Genomic DNA, 15,847 nt, shown 5'->3' on the forward strand with positions numbered 1-15,847 from the left:
ATCATGAATTATATATATGTGTGTGAATTTATATATATATATGTATATATAGACTGATATATATTTAGAACTAAATGATGTTATTCCATAGTTTAGTGTGATGACATTAATTATAATAATAATTCTAACACTACTAAAAATAAACCATGAATCTATTAAAACAATTAAATCTTATTTAACCCCTCATGGTATTGGAAATGCCATTTAAATGGGCTTTAAAAATTGAAGAGTCACCTTAATCTAAAGATGATGGCATTCTGCTGGTTGGTGTTCTGTGCAAAGGCCATTGAAGGTTGCAGGCTCCAGATACTTTTTCAAAAATGATTTACCCATACAAATATACAACAATTTCAAAACGGCACTAAAGAACTAGTGATACAGTTGGCTGGATCTTGTTCTCAAACATACGAAATCAGATTTGAGCTGGTTTCGTGTCAGCTTTTGATGATGTTTCACAACTGAACTCTCAGCACCACTGAGAGATGCCCCATTTCCAAGATCCCACATTATGAATTCCGCTTTCTGACCCCAATATCTTTTTTTCTTGTGGGCTTTGGACGCAGGTAGATGGGGGTTAAAATTCTGACTGTCATGATAAATCATCACCTTGGACAAATTACAGAATTTCTCTGATGATAAATTTAAATTGATTCTCAGATTTTTTGTAAAAATTAGAAAATAAATTATACATGAAATTGCCCTCCAAATAGATAACATTCAACAAATGCTCTTTCATTTTCTTCTAGAACTCTTCACCCTGATAATTAACAATAATCCTTTCTTACTGTCCTTTTTCCCTTGAGTGCCTGACCACATGTGGACTCCATAGTCAATCATTTGAACTTCATTCTCACTTTAGATTTAATTTTTTTTAAACTCTTTTCTTTGGTATCCATCTCTTGTTAAACCTATATTAATCCAGCAATTGTTTTTAGGTTTTGAAACTGCACCTATTACTGGCACACTTAGCACAACCAGAGGAGATCATGTACCATCATGTTAATTACATGTGCTATTCAATATCTTTTCCAAAATTGAGGCTTATGTTTCAGAATTGCTGATGGATATTACAGTAATGTTTCAGATGTACCTCAAACTCACAGTGTCCAAATAAAATCTTTTTTGCATATCTTTTCTTTTTTCTCCAAATTCATTGAGATATAAATGACATATAACATTGTATCAGTTTAAGGTGTACAACATATTTAATATGTGTATATATTGTGAAATGATTACCATAATATTTTAGCTGACATCTGTTACCTCACATAGTTACAAATTTTTTTCTTGTGATGAAAACTTGTAAGACCTACTTTCTTAGCAACTTTCAAATATTGTTAACTATAGTCACCATGCTGTGCATTACATCTCCAGAACTTATTCATAACACAAAGTTTGTATTTTTTGACAACCTTCACCCATTTCACCCACCCCTCCCATCTCCCAACTCTGGCAATCACCCATCTGTTCTGTTTCTATGACTTTGTTTTTTCTTTTAGATTCCACATATAAGTGAGATCTTGGTCATTTTTTGTCTGATATTTTTCACTTAGCATAATTCCTTCAAGGCCCATCCATGCTGTTGTAAATGACAGGATTTCCTTCTTTTTTATGGATATATATATATATATATATATATATATGTATAAAACATTCTCTTTATCCATTCATCCATCCATGGACACTTAGGTTGTTTCCATGTCTTGGCTACTGTAAATAATGTTGCAATGGGGGTGCTGATATTTCTTCAAGATAGTGATTTCATTTCCTTTGAATATATGCCCAGAAGTGTAATTGCTGGATCATATAGTAGTTCTATTTTTTAATTTTCTGAGGAACCACTGTTTTCCATAGTGGTTGCACCAATTTGCTTTCCCACTAATAATGCACATTTGCATTTTCCTGATGATTAGTGATGTTGAGCACCTTTTCATGGAGCTCTTGGCTCATTTGTATGTCTTCTTTGGAAAAATGTCTATTCAGATCCTCTGCTCATTTTTTTAATCAGATTGTTTTTTGCCATTGAGTTGTATGAGTTCTTTATATATTTTGGATATTAACCCCTTATCAGATATATGATTTGCAAATATTTTCTTGCATTCAGTAGGTTCCCTTTTTATTTTGTTGATAGTTTCCTTTGCTGTGCAGAAGTTTTTTAGCTTAGTGTAGTCCTACTTATTTATTTTCACTTTTGACACCTTTGCTTTTGGTGTCAAATCCAAAAATCATTCCAAGACCAATGTTAAGGAACTTATGCCCTATATTTTCTTCTAGCAGCTTAATGGTTTTATTTCTTATGTTTAAGCCTTTAATCCATTTTGAGTTGATTTTTGTGTAGAGTGTAAGAAGGGGTCCAGTTTCATTCCCTTGCATGTGGCTATCCAGTTTTCCCAACACCATTTATTAAAGAGACTCTTCTTTCCCTATTGTATATTCTTGACTCCTTTGTCATAAGTTAATTGATCATATATGTGCAAGTTTATTTCTGGGCTTTCAATTCTGTTCCATTGATCTATATGTCTGGTTTTATGATAATAGCATCCTGTTTTGATTACTATAGCTTTGTAATATAGTTTGAAATCAGGGCATGTGATGTCTCCAGCTTTGTTCTTCTTTCTCAAGATTGCTCTGGCTATTCAAGATCTTTTGTGGTTCCATACAAATTTTAGCATTGTTTTTTCTATTTCTGTGGAAAATGCCTGTGGGATTTTGATAGGGATTGCATGCATCTATATATTTTGGGGGTAGTATGGACATTGAAATGATATTAATTCTTCCATTTCATGTGAATTAGATATCTTTCCATTTATTTGTGTCTTCAGTTAAAATCTTATTACCTGTTTCTCAAATTTGCTGTGTTTGTCATTCTTCCAGTGTTCAAGCTTGAATAAATGAACTGATCTACTATCCTGATTGATGATCTTGAGTAGATTTAACTACTTCCGAAATTATTAGCCCCATTACAGTTCTCAGTTCGTACCTGAGGCAGAACAATACATAAACAAACAAAATGAAAACTCAATTGTGAAGTTAGTTGTCTAATCATGTCTCCCTTAAAGTTATCCAAGAAGATAATTTCCCAGTTTTCATCCTGGGTCTCGGCATTATTCCCTATTTTTTTTAAATGTATTTTCTTATTTATCTAAGCCCTATACCATCTTCTTCTTATACATCTCTCTATTTAAAATCAAGCTTTAATTTTGATGTCCAATCTGAGCTCTAATCAATGATCCCTGAAATGATGAGAACACCACCAAATTTTGTGACTCTCCTTCTGATATTGGAGACATGTTCATTTAACTATATGTTGTCTGACGTCTAACCTTATCATCACATTTCCATTCTCACAAAATCCTAATGGTGGTACATGTCAGGTTTTACCCTAAAACTGTCTTAACATATATAAACTATCTCATCTTCCTGACCAAAATATGGGAAAACAAATCTTATAGTTATTGATGTTTAAAAGTAGTATGAGGGGATCATGTCCAAGTATTTGTTTTGGACCTTTTCTCCCACAATTAAGAAATATAAAACTGGACAAAATGCATGGAGCACCTCTTCTCATACAATGAACAATGGGCAGCAAAAGGCTATTATCTTTGAGAGAAGGTAAACATAAGAGGTAAGCCCCACAGTTACTTTAGTTTTTTCCTGGTAGAACTTTGCAGATCATAGCACAGGGAAGAATAAACCAAACATACTGGGACAACTGGATAGAAACATGCAAAAGAATGAAGTTAGACCTTTATTTCACACAATATAAAAACATTAGCTAAAAATGGATCAAATATCTAAATGGAAGAACTGAAACTATAAAACCATTGGAAGAAAACATAGGACTAAATCTTCAAAACCTTGATTTGGCAAAAAAATTCTTAAGTATGGCACCAAAAGCCTGATTCAAAAATCACCATCAATCAACAGTGAAATTATGTGAGAAAATAAGCCCTAATTTTAAAACCACTTTTAGATGCATATTATTTTTCTTGAAATTAAAAGCATCATAACTGAAACTGAAGACTATGATGAAAAGACTGTGAATACCATAGTAAAGTACCTGTGGTAGACAGAATTCTCAAATGGCCCCCAGCATTCCTGGCCCTGCTATCCAAACCTTTGTGTCATCACCTCCCCTTGGGTGCAGGTAAAACTGACTTGCTTCTTACCAATGAAATATGGTGAAAGGGATCAGATAGTTACACCTCTGAGTGTATTATGTTGTATGAAACTCTGTCTTAGCAGATTGAAAAGAGATTTCCTGTTAACCTTGAAGACACGAACTGCCGTGTTGTGAAGGCCATGTGATGTGAAGTAGGGGAAGCCTCTAGGAACTGCGGACCTCATGCTTCAATCACAAGGAAGTGAATGCTGCAGACAAGTACCTTGGAAAAGGGCCAACCCTGAACCTCAGACAAAATGCCAGTCCTGGACAACACTTTCAGCCAGGTGAGATTGACTGTGAGCAGAAGACACGGTTAACCTATACCTGGACTCCTACATAGGAAACAGTAAGACAACAAATAGGTGTCTCAAGCCTCAAAGTTTGTGGTAATTTGTTATGCAGCTTTAGAAAGCTAAAACAATACCCCAAGGGAAACAAGCTCTCCAGATAAAATAAATTGGTCACATATTTTCTAGTAAATATTTTGAGGTCATTATTAACTGTCCCCATGAGTTCTTAATTTTCTCATTAAATATTGGTATATACATGCTTAAAAATATCCAACTTAAACATTTAACCTTAGCTTCATTATTATAATACTGCTTTTTAAACCATCCCTTGGGCTTTAAACTGCTCTAAAATGCAGACTTCTTCAAAGGATGCACTTTATCTCAATTTTTTTCATTAATAGCTTATCAGTATGTCAAACTTGACTCTGCTACTTTTCAATATTAATTTAATGATGAAATTTAAATTGTTTGTCTAAGAATGAATTAAATTACCGAGTCAATTGTGTTTATAAACCTAAACATAATGGTACCCTAAAAACATCTGAGAAAATGATCTCCCAATGGGAATTTATATTTCTCTATACTACTATATACTCAGAAGGATGACAAGAGTACAAGAAAGGGAAGGAAAAAGGAAATGGGGAAGGAATGAAGAAAGGGAGAGAAGAGGAAGGATAGCAATGGTATTCATATTTTTATAACCCCCATAGGGCTAAATTTAGAGAAGGGCACACAATAGCTTGTTAGTAAATATATGTTGCATGATAATTTAAAATAAATGTTCAATTAGCACTCAGATGAGGAAAGTCCTGGAGTTGGGGAAAGAAAGATAAATTTTTCACATAAATGTGTGTGGTTGAGTATTAGTGTGTGTTTGTGGATGCGTGTGTGTGTGTGTGTGTGTGTGTGTGTGCATGCATGTAACTCTAGAGGAATGGTCTTTGGGGGAAAGACACCAAGAACTCTAAGTGCTGTTTAGCTGGACAAAAATGGATATAATTGAGGTAAATTTTCATTTCATTTGTATCTCTTTTGTTTTTTAAAGGACAGTATTGTTTTTGTTCATTGATTTTTCACATATAATTGAGTCATGTTGACATGTTAAGAGTTACCTCATTTATACTCAATGATAGTTTTCTCTTAAACTATATGGTCACCTGAACCTTAGTGCTTACTATAATGCTAATAGCAATTTCCTTTTGAATTTCTAATTTTTCTGAATCATATCAGATTCTGGTCATGATGCCTTTGTGTCTAAAATGTACAATAACTTCATAAGAGAAAATAGATAAAGCTTATAAAGCTTTTGAATCATCTACTATTAGGCTTAAAGTTAAATGATTTTTATCACTCTTAGAAGTCAATGACCTAGTCAGAATGAAAAACTACCTTTCCTTTGGAAGATGTCAGAAACTGGTTAAAGGAACTTACAGAAAAACTCTAAAGAAAATAATTTGAAGACGGAAGGAGACAGATTTTCTTAGAAATACCATGGCCATGTAATTTTTTAAAACTGTTAAATTTATGAAATAACACGTCAGTATAACAAATCGTGTCGGTAATTTTCAAATGCTTTTGAGTGCTATAAAATGCCTTTGATATACCTGAGGTTTGAATTCTAAAAAAATCTTATATTTCTGAATCATTGGTTGAATTTTTTGAGCTCTTTCAATACTAGGAGGCGCAAAGATCTATGAGAATCCACTAGAAACTGAACCAAGAGACCACACTTGAAAGAAATGTTATTTTCTTTGTAAAAATAAGTGACGATAGGAAGGTGAAGAAAACAGAATAGAATTTTCTTTTTTGCATGTTTTCAGTCAACAGGTACTAAAAGAATAGAGCAAACCTTTCCAAAATGCTACTAGCTAAGCGTACACCATAGTCCTGGTGCCCAAATTCCTTTCAAACTGGAAATTCTAAGGAAGTGAAAGGCCATGTGTCAACACTCAGGAAGCCGAAAACCATGAGCCATATTTAAGTTCATATAAAAATACTCACAATGTGCATGAATATATATTATCAGATAGCATTTCTAATGATGCCTACTCCTCTCAAAAACATCATTACACAAATAATGGACATGTTGCTTGTGATTTGTTGTTGCCTAGAAAAATTTACTTTCTTATTCCAGTTGGAGGATAGCAAAACCCCTAGAGGTACTAGACTGTGTGATTCCTAGCTGACCATCTGCTAGAGATGGACACTTGCTGCTTCTATCACCCAATATGACTTGTGCATGTACCTCTTACAGATCCATTAACACTATATTTGCAGTTGTAGTTTATATATCATCTCTATTTGTCTCTAAGGCCGGTTGGGGACTTTTCTTATTCTCATTCCTTTTAGGATACCCTAGCACCTTTACAAGGCCAGGCACACAATAAGCACCAATAAAAATATATTGAATAAATATTAACAACTTTCAGGACTAAACCCAGCTCAGTCTCACTTTCTGTAAAGTTATGTCCCACCTTTGAATGTATCCTAACTTTAATATTTAGTTCAGGACAAACTATATAAGAAGGTAATCTTTTCTCAGATTTGCTTGCTGTTACCAACATTCACACACTATTTCTTTTCTGTAATTGTTTTTATCACTCATCTATTAAGAAAGAGCCCAAGGTAACTTGAGTTACCATAAGGACTTAGAGAATTGAAAAGGTGATTTGCTTCAGCCACCATCCAGAGTCTCATAGGTCCTTCATTCATGAAGCAGCTTCCTTAGACTGCTATCGAAAGTCATTTAGGCTACGTATCATTTCATATTGCTATCTTTAATATGTGCAAAGTCAAGGTAGTGCTACCTAGAGCAGCCCTATCCAATATATATAAATATATAAAAATTTATATTTATTTTGAGCCACATATGCAATTAAGAAAATTTCAATAGCTCCATTATTAAGGTAAAAAGTAACAGGTGAAATTAATATTAATAATGTTTTAATTACTCAATATATGATATTTGAAATGGAATTTCTTTAAAGAAAATATTAATGAGATAGTATAAATGACACTATTTAAAGTCAGAACTAGAATATTCTGCAAGTGTTGGTCACTGTACTCTAGAATGTTTTCAAGATTTGATTTATCCAATGGCAGCTTTGATATTTCCTATTCAAGCTGCTTTAAGCAACAACAGTGAATCAAACTCATTGAGCTGTTTCCATCAGTCTATTCTGCTCTTGGAAAAGTCATATATGCCTCTTCACCTTTCCCATACATCTAATGTTATGAAAGAGAAAAATCAACAACCCATTAGCTCAAACCTTCATTAAAATGTTGCAACACAAGAATAGGTCCAAGATTAGTGTCCTGAAGGGAGCAAATAGCTCAAAGATTTCATAAGATAGATTGAGGAAAGTCAGTTAAAGTTCAGTTTGCTCTAAAAATTAGGCCCTGCTCATATTCTCAGAAAGTATGGAGAATCTTATGCTTTCTGTCCTTATGCATGGATCATGGGATGGAAAGTATGACTAAGGTCATGGTTTAGCAAACATTGCTTGAACAATTTAGTCTCAGTAAGGGATGGAAGGAGAAGAAGTGGGAGGATAGTAGGAACTACAAGGGTCACGGTGGCTTTCAAGATCATTCTTAGTCCTTCCTTGAGGCCAGCATTGGCTTCAAGGTAAACATATTGAGGTCAAATTTCAGAGTCCAGATTTTCACCACTAGCTGATGTTTCTGAGTCTGAAGAACTAATAAGCGTTGAGTGCATTCAATAATTCCTCCTCTGACCTTTTGTTTTATATAGTGATTCAGTTCTCATTTGGGATGGCAGTTACACAGAAGCATTTAAGACTGGAAAGAATACAACATAGGGCTGTGATGGAAAATAAGTAGAATAATTAATAACCAATGAAATGCTCTGCTTAGCTCTCCAACTATTTTCCCTATTTCTATTAAGGAAAAGAAGTCTCATATCCTAAATTCTATCTGAATCCTCCCTCTGGATGACCCAGAAAGTGGTACAGAGGCCAGGTCTCCATTTTCTTAAAAATAAATCTCTTCTGTTGTATCTTTTATCTTATCAGTCAGATTTTGTGAAAACATCAAAGATTAATCTGTGGAAATCAAGACGTTAGTATTAAGGGGAAAAAAATCTTAACTTTTCATTTTTTAAAATTAACAATCTGCTAACTAAGAAAAAGTTTTAAAATATAATAGTAACCCAAAGAGGAAGTGTATGACAATTAGTAGTTCCCAGAAGTGGAGGTCTTGGTTCTGGAATCTTGGGCCAAAGCTATTTATACCTGGAAATCTACTGCTTGTTGTGAGATTCTTGGAAAAGCTTTCTCCTGCCTCAACCCTTCTGCTTTGGAAAAATCATGTGAGATTCTAAGCTTCAGATCTCCAGATAGTGACAGCATCCTATTATGGGAGCATATATTTTTTGAATTAGGAAGCATGGATCCAGAGATCTATGCCTTGTAAATTTCCTACTGTATCAGCAGTTAATAATATCTGAAGTGGTTCCAACAAATTTCAAGACCAGTCTCATGTTGCTGTTGCTTCAAGTAAAACAGGGTTCTGGGCTGAAGGTCATGGAGAGATTCCTGTGATTTCTCTTTAGGAAAAGCCAGCTATGCCTTCTGATTATAAACTCGGGTATATTGCATCAGTCAGTTATGGGAGGTGTAATTCCAAATCCCACAGGGTGACCTGTGATTTGTTCATAATATGATAAGTTATGATTTCTTGTGGATGAAAATGATAGCTTTTAAAAGCTGAAGGTAGGGGTCTTCCCTGGTGGCGCAGTGGTTGAGAGTCCGCCTGCCGATGCAGGGGACATGGGTTCGTTCCCCGGTCCGGGAAGATCCCACATGCAGCGGAGCGGCTAGGCCCGTGAGCCATGGCCGCTGAGCCTGCGTGTCTGGAGCCTGTGCTCCTCAACGGGAGAGGCCACAACAGTGAGAGGCCCGCGTATCGCAAAAAAAAAGAAAAAGCTGAAGGTAGTACTTTGGCCATCACTTTTATACTTCTTCAGATAATTTCCCAAGATTTACTTTTAGGGTACCATCTTTTTCTTTCAATTTTCCCCTGACAACTGGGGAAGATAAAGACAATATATTTATTTACTTATATTCATAATATATTCATATTTACAATATAGTTATTATGTGAGTATAATATCTAATTATATTCAATACATGTATATCAATGCGGAGAGAGAGAGAAGGGGAGAAAGGGAGAGAGGGAGAGAGTGAACACATCTGAGAATGCTGAGAATGAACAACTTAAAAATGTCATAGATGGTTTATTTAGACATTTGTCATGTTATTTACTGATACTTTGGTATTATAGATATCAAATCTGGAGTTAATATTTGTATATATTCATCCTTCCTAATCTCTATGTTCTGGATGGACATGCCATTAAATGCCTTCCTAAGATAAGAAATAGATTGTAATCCATAATATCTAAGATATTTTAGTACTTCAGATTAAATGTAACTGAAAGTCAGTAAGGGAGAGTATTATTATTATTATTATTATTATTATTATTATTATTATTATTATTATTATTGCGGTACGCGGGCCTCTCACTGCCGCGGCCTCTCCCGTTGCGGAGCACAGGCTCCGGACGCGTAGGCCCAGCCGCCATGGCCCACGGGCCCAGCTGCTCCACGGCATGCGGAATCCTCCCGGACCGGGGCACGAACCCACATCCCCCACACCGGCAGGCGGACTCCCAACCACTACGCCACCAGGGAAGCCCAGGGAGAGTATTATTAATGAGTTATATTTTGTAAAAAAGAATAGAATCACTCATAATTATGCAGCAGATGACTCTCAAATATATGTACCATAATTAAAACCTGAGTATGTTTTCTGTATATTTGCAGTGGGGATTAAATTGTAGATTACACTTAAGTGGGTGATTCTATTTAAAATTTTAATTCAGTTTTAATTTTTATTTAACTTATGGAGGCTGTCCTCTTTATAACAAAAATAGGACTGAAAAGACACACTATCCTTTTTATTATATGTAGGAACAGAAACAGATTCACTTAATTTAATCTATTCCGTATTTCATTTCAAAATACAGATATGTCTAGGTGGCAGGATCAGAGGTCAGAGCTGAGGTAAGTATATCTAATGGTCTCACAGTCATTCACAATAGTGCCAAAGCAGTTTTGAATATTTTGGGTCTCCCTGTACATTAGTCTGCACTTAACTACTATTCTCAAGGTATATCATAATAAAATGCAAATTAATAAGGGTTTATTCAAGAAAAAGGCAGAACCACAAGTCAATGTCATCTTGACAAAGTTGCTGTGGTTTTTATTGTTGGTTTATAAACTTCAGTTTCCAAAAAGAGAGTATGTGTCAGTAATAGGATGGTTATTACATACTAGGGTAAATGTACAATACTATAAATATAGATTCAAAGGAATGGCTCTAGTTAGCAGATCTGTTTACTGAGATGCTCAGATCTGATCCAGGATATCACTGGGAGTACTCGGGATACCTGTCCTCTCTATTCTCCTCTTAGTTGAAGACTTTACTAACTTCTCCAGGAAAACCACTTTAACCCTTCCTTCCGAATCAAAGCACAATAACACTTTGTGTATATACTGATACAGATATACAGATATAGATATAGATATAGATAGATATTTTAATGTATATATATCTATTATAATGTATATATATCTATTATAATCTGTTAGCCTATAGGGAAGCCCACCTTTCTCCTTCTACCAGTCTTCCTTTGTTCTACCCCCAAATAAGAATATTATTTACGCAATTATTCAAGTACTATGATTTGCCTTTCATGTGGGTTTAGTCTCTTAGGAGACTTGCACTTTTCCTAGAAGACTAGAGCAATGGGAAGGCTTGGGAAGACCCAGCATTTTTCTTGTCTGTCTGTTGAGTTCCTTCCTTCTACGCTGTCCAAGAAGTGAGCAAGCTGAGACCCAGCCTCCTTCCTCAGAGCTCTAATGTCTAGGGCAAATGCCAAAAACCAGCTCTGCACAAGGTGTGGAGCAAAACCCTCGCTGAGTCTTCTGTTTTTGCAGTTACAGTGTCTTTATGGATTGTGAGCACTTCTTTCACAAATCTTTTCTCACCAACATAGTTGGAAATATAATGAGCTAAAGTCCAGGTGTATGTTCAGAAAGAAACTGGCAAAAAAAAATCTTACTTACTTTGATTCTCAAGTCACTGTCATCAGAAAGAGAAGTTTCTGTGTGGACCAGTCATGCCAGTGTTGAAATAGAGGTTTTAAGACAAAACGTCAAGTAGAAACAGTCTTTTTTGTTTCTTTCTTTTTTTGTTTGTTAACCACATCCTTTGTCCATTTATCTCCTTTGAGGCCCTAGATAAGTAATAAGTGGCTTATTAAGAATAACATTCGAAGTTTCAGAAATCTGAGTTCTGGATCCTATCTTTTGATGTCTTCACACTCCCAGCATAACATGTGTTTGTCATATCATGATTACTTTTTCATAAGTTTGTCTTCTCCATCAAAGTAAACTCTTTGAAGTCATGGGACATTTGTTATTCACATTCTCTTTGCAGGTTACTTTATTGCCTAGCAGGCACTTGATGTTTGCTGAATAAAAGATCAAAAAATTGACAAAAGTACTATAGGACAGGCCACTCAGACAACCTGGAGAGCATTTGACAGATGGAATTCAAAAACTACTACTTGAACGTTCAACTCACATAAAAATATGCCTTGAAAAATAAAATGCTTGGAAATTAATTGTTGAAGTCAATTTGGTTTGTAAAGTATTGACATAACAGGCTTAGTGTGGTATCAGTTTCTTCCTACTTTTAATTACAGCAAAATACTTCATGTAAGATAATTAACTACTGAAGATCACATGCAAATTTCTTTATCGGTTCCTTAAAGTCTTCTATCTAGCTACATCTCTCTAGTTCTGTGGGCACAAGTTATGGATCTTCTTTCAGAAAATGTTTACCAAAGATGATAGATCTATACCTAATATCTTATTTTTTAGATGTAAGTCACAGGGGTCCCAGAAATCAATGTTTCTTTCATCATTGTCTTATATAATATTGAGAGATACACTCAAGCATCATTCTAGGCAAATAAAATTTAGGATATAAAGTGAATATTAAGAAGAGTGGTTCTAAATTATTACAGCTTTAGCAGTTTGCAAAAGAGGATTTCTGAAAAGCTTTGTGAAAATGCAAAATTGAATAATTTCTCAGTTTGTTTACTTCACCTTTTCTTTTGGTAATATTGATTGTTTTGTATGTTTGTCCTTTGCAGTTTTAATTCATTTAGTGAAAATAATATTTATCTCTAAGACATCATTTTCTATTCAGAGTCATTATGTGAACAAGAATATGAATTTGGCATAAATAGAAGTGAGAACTGCATTTTAACCAGAAACAAAAGCAATGCTTTGCCCACCTGAAAAGCAAAGTAGCTATTGCAAGCCGTAAGGAAAAAGAGGCTTAACTGTCACAGCATTCACCTAATTCTTATTCAATAACAAGAATCTCATTTTTTTATATTCAGTGAAAGAGTCTGCACTGATGTTTTAAAACATGGTATCTGATATTACTCGCATTTGTTTTGTCCCTTCAGCTGTAAGAGAATCAATAAACAACAGGCATAATATTAACATTTTAGATTGTATGTAAAGTGATTATTCAGCTGGCCTAGATCTGTAAGTCCGGGTGGTGATTTTGCAATTAGTGTGTTGTGATGTTTCTAAACACTGATTCCTTTATTAAACACTGGTTCAGTTAAGCACTACTATGTTGGATTGATTCTAAAATGCCTTGTTCCAGCTTGGAACAGTGGATGGGACTGTGAGTTTGTTGTCATATTAATTTAATCTCACACCCTGGCAATTAGCCCCACATAGCATCTTAATCATGTTCCAAAACAACTTCGTTAATAGTTTATTTCAGTAAAATGCACTTTAAGGCAAGAGGAATTGCACTGCTAACCTACAAGGTCTATATTGTACTTTTCTTTAAAGACTTGGCCAAGTTCATATGGCACTCATTAACTATTTTCCATTTGTTTCTTCTCTTTTAGATTTCTAATCTATTTGGGAAAGCTATTATATTAGCAACTGCCTTCTAAGACCAATATACAGATCCTGAAATTACTTCTGATATTCTCCAAGTCTTGATCTTCATAAAATATATAATTGCTGAACTCTATTTTATCATGTAAAAGCTATTATGTCACATAATTTAATAAGGATAAATGGAGTAACAATATAAACACCTGCCTACAATAGACATTATTTATCAAACATTAACTCCTATTAATGCCTTTTGTTCTGAAACTAATTTTTACTCATTCCAAACCTCCTTCTGAAGGAAAATCAAATGCAGTAAGCTCAAGCACAAGAATGTTTTATTTAGGTTAAGAGGCTCATGTTTCAATCCTTTCCATATGTAACATGCAATGAAAGCATGAATAGAACTAGGTCCTGAACACACTATTGGTGTTTCCTTTCCAGGTTCAGTGTCCTGTCTAGATTTAAATGGAGAAGGAGAGGAGGAGGAGGAAGCAGAATGAACAGAGGTCAGATGACCACAATCACCTAAAATCCAACCATCTGTCACTTCTACATTGTGTGTGTGTGTGTGTGTGTGTGTGTGTGTAGTGATTACGCACACAGCTCATGTCTGAGTTTGCATGTTTAAGGGTTGAAGGCAGGGTCTTGCGCAGAGATAAAAAAAATGTGGGACAAATACCCTTCCATTTATATGAGATATCACACTTGTGAGAATACTGTTTTTCTCTAACTTAAGTGCATGATCCCCACAACCATTTGAAAAAAATGTGGAACTACCGGTATAATTAGAAAAGGAGGAGCATATTTGGAGCTTAGCATTCATTCCTGCAGAATAAAATAAGACATGCCTGGCTCTCAGACTAGTCAGTTACCTAGTATAATTCTGTTTAGCTACATCAGACATAATAGCAACATGTGTAATGTTGAAATGCACCTAAATACATTTTATGAGGCTTGAACAGTGGGACACTAATTTATCATTATACACAATTCTTTGCTACCTGAACTCAATCAAGACCACTAAAGTTCCATAACTTAATCTCTTCCAGGCTGTAAATAGAAAGTGTCTGGAAAATACACATGCACGTTTTAATATATTTTTCTAACACAAATACTGTATTACAGAAGATTTTGTTTCAAAAATGAAAGTATGCTCAACTCTGAAAATAATTTGTAGTTAAAAATTCAAATCTTAACCCAAGTTTATTTATATTGGCACTGTGTTCACGTTTTATTACCCAACAGTTTCTTAAGAAGATTTAGAGTGCTCCAAATAATCTCAAATTTCAGTAGTTTCTGCAATTATTTTTTAAATTTTTATAAATTGAACTTGTTTTCTGTAGAGAAAATGAATAGCTAACTTGAAGGCCTTTTAAAATTATTCTCCTTTATCATATGAATTTTACTTTTAATAAGTTCAACCTTGTTTTCAAAAGTTAATTTCAGATATTTCTGTTATTTAGAAATCGTTTGAGTCTTTTATGTTTTAAGATTAGTATGCATATCCTAGAAACTAAGAGTACATTTGGTGTGCCAATTGAAAGTTGTGTTTACAATGCACTCATATATGTTAATATAAGCTTACACATCTTGCTTACAGTACCAAAAAGTTACAAGAAGAAACTGAACAATGGAATAAAATACTTAGAAACATTAATAAATAAACAGTTCAAAGGGCTTGGGAATAATGAGAGAGCCCCTGAATAATACGGAGATAAGACCAGTGCAAATGTGCAGGAGGACAGTTCTGCAGATATGGAGATGTCACACTGAGCTTGAGCTGTTCTGTCATCACACTTCTCTTCATTTCCCTCAGCCAGGCTTCCTATTGATCCCCTTCTCTAGTCAGGTGTCTACTTGCAGCCTGTTTCCAATAACGATCCTCTTTGCTTTCAAGACCTCCTACTCTAAGAATAAAAAGGAAAAAGAAAGCATACACCTGCTTGTAACAGATTTTCCAAATCTATAATCAAATTCAGTGTATCTTTGAAATCGAATGGAAATTTTAAAAATAAAACAATATTTGTCTGTCTTTTTTCCTACTTACAAGATTAGCCTGAATCTATTATATTATTTCTATTATTTCAGTTCCTGTGCTTGGTATAGGAGAGAAAGCTTGAACTTTTAGCCATGAATTAAGTTCTAATTCTAGAATTTTAAGTTACTATTTAATGGGCACTCAAATGCCTTAGTATTCCCATATGGAAAGCAGGGAGAGTAATATTCCCTCATAAAATGATACTAAAATGTAATACATGGCTGTATGCAAAATACCTGGAAAGTATTTGGTCTTTGTACTGGGTTGAATTGTGTCCCCCCAAAAGATATGTTCAAGTCTTAACCCCCAGTACTGGTGAATGTGATCTTATTTGCAAA

This window comes from Orcinus orca, chromosome 9, assembly GCF_937001465.1.
Source record: "Orcinus orca chromosome 9, mOrcOrc1.1, whole genome shotgun sequence".
NCBI classification, from domain to species: Eukaryota; Metazoa; Chordata; class Mammalia; order Artiodactyla; family Delphinidae; genus Orcinus; species Orcinus orca.